The sequence below is a fragment of the Camelus ferus genome, chromosome 8 (genome assembly GCF_009834535.1).
Source record: "Camelus ferus isolate YT-003-E chromosome 8, BCGSAC_Cfer_1.0, whole genome shotgun sequence".
Lineage (NCBI taxonomy): Eukaryota > Metazoa > Chordata > Mammalia > Artiodactyla > Camelidae > Camelus > Camelus ferus.
In genome coordinates this window covers 30,927,689-30,929,913 of record NC_045703.1, presented here as the reverse complement: position 1 = coordinate 30,929,913, position 2,225 = coordinate 30,927,689, and positions in this window count along the sequence as shown.

The window sequence follows — 2,225 nt, the reverse complement described above, 5'->3', positions numbered from 1 at the left end:
ATGGGAGAGGAATGGGCTGGAGAAGCCTATAGGTGGGTGATGAGAACAAAATCTTTGCCCGGTTGACTGTCCACTTTGACATCATTTTACTATTCCTGTCTTCATTAGTATGACTTTCCTATTCCTGGAAACTCTTGTCAAGGAAGGTAAAAGTTACAAATAACTCATTGTTCATTTCAGTAAAAAAAAGTGTTTTCCTGAGTTCTATGAGCTGTTCTAGCAAATTATTTAAACTGAGGAGGGGGTAGGTGAACCCTGTTTTATAGCCAGCTGATCGGAAGTATGGGAAGCCTGGGACTTGTGATTGGTACCTGAAGTAGGGAACAGTATTGTGAGATTAAGTCTTTAACTTGTGGGATCTGATGCTAAATCCAGGTAGTTAGTGTCAGAATTAAATTAAATTTAGGCCACCCAGTTGATATTTGGAGAGTTGGAGAATTGGTTGTTGGTAAAGGGAAAACCCCATACACTTTGTGTCAGAATGTTCTATGGGTAGAAACAGAGTATAATATCTTCTATTCCTAGCTTGTTGAGTGTTTTTTTTATTATGAAAGGATGTTAGGTTTTTGTCAAATGCTTTTTTGCATCTGTTGAAATGATTATATGGTTTTTCATTTTTAATTTATTAATATGGTGAATTATACTGATTGATTTTCAGATGTTAAACTACTCTTGCTTTCTTAGGATAAACCTTACTTAGTCATGATGTATTGTCCTTTTTGTATGAAGATATATTCAATTTGCTAAAATTTTGTCAAGAAATTTTTATGTCTATATTCATGAGATATATTGGTCTGTAGTTTTCTTAACTCTTTGACTGGTTCTGGTATCAGGGTAATTCTGGTTCTCAGAATGAGTTGGGAGGTATTCCCTAGTCTTCCGTTTCCTTGAAGTGTATGTGTATCAGTTTTATTTCTTCCTTAAATGTTTGGGCTTTGGATTTTCTTTGTGGGAAAATTTTTAACTACACATTCAATTTCTTTAATAGAGACAGGGCTATTCCTTGTTATCTTTTTTTCTTGAGTGGATGTTGGCAGTTTTAGTCTTTCAGGGAACTGGTCCATTCTATCTATGTTGTGCCATTTCTATTTGGTGTAATTAAAATAGCAAATATAAGTTCAAATTTCTCCATATCTTTTCCAGGTAACTCTCCCTTTGGTGCTTTGAAGCAATATAGGGTCTTGACCGGCCTCTGTGGCTCCCATCTTTCCTCCTAGGGTCAGCTCTTGGCAAAACTACCCTCACTCTCCTTCCTCCCCACATCGCTGTACCTCCCCAGCATTTCCCACCTTAAGTCTAAGTTAGCAGGAATCTACCTATTTAGCAAATCCACTCCATATTGTTTATTACTTAATGGATTTATCATTCCAGGAGTATTTGCATTTCAAAAGAAAATACCTAGAGAGGATTATGCATAGCAAAAATAAGTGAATTCTAAATGATGTTATTTCAGGCTCTGTGATAAGTAGGTGAGGGAAGTACTTTGGAAGATGGGCTTTCCTCTCTTTTTTGAATCCTCTTCAAGTACAAGTTTGTTGTTTTCATTATTCTGTTTAAGTCTACCCAGGACGTTCCTTTTGCCCTTTGGTTAACATAAAATCTTTCACACAGCCCTGCAAGATCCTGCCACTTCTCAGTCATCAGAATCCATTCCTTCTGCTCTGCTCTAGTAGATCCCTGTCCTGGCCCTCGAACCGTTGGACTTCTCTGAAAAAGCGGTATTTGTGCCTTAGAGTGGAGCCCAGACAAGTGCTGGGATAGATGCACGAAAGTTTGAGAGCCATGGATGTCAGGCGCACGGTTCCGACGCAACCCAGGCCTCCGCTTTCCCGCCTTGGGCTGTCGGGTGACAAACTTTCCCAGGCGCTGGCGCTTCCCTCTAGGGCGGCGACCAAAACGGACGCGGTGAGTGTCAAGGCTCTAAAGTGGCGGCGGGGAGGGCGCAGGAAGTGGCGGAGCTGGCGGTGGGCGCACCGTGCGACCGCGGGCTCCGCGACCGCGGGCTCCGGGACCCCAGCGTGCCGGGGAAGAGGCCGCGGCGGCGGCGATTAGCTGGAAGCGAAGAGAGGGGAACAGAAGCTAGCTCCGCGCGCGACTCGAGCACTATGACGCGCGGAGGACGCAGAAGCCAGGGCGGGCCGGAGGCGCGGCGGGAGGGCGGCGAGCAGGCGAGGGGGGGCCGGGTGGTTCGCGGCTGCCGCGGCGCCCTCCGCGCTGGGCGGGGC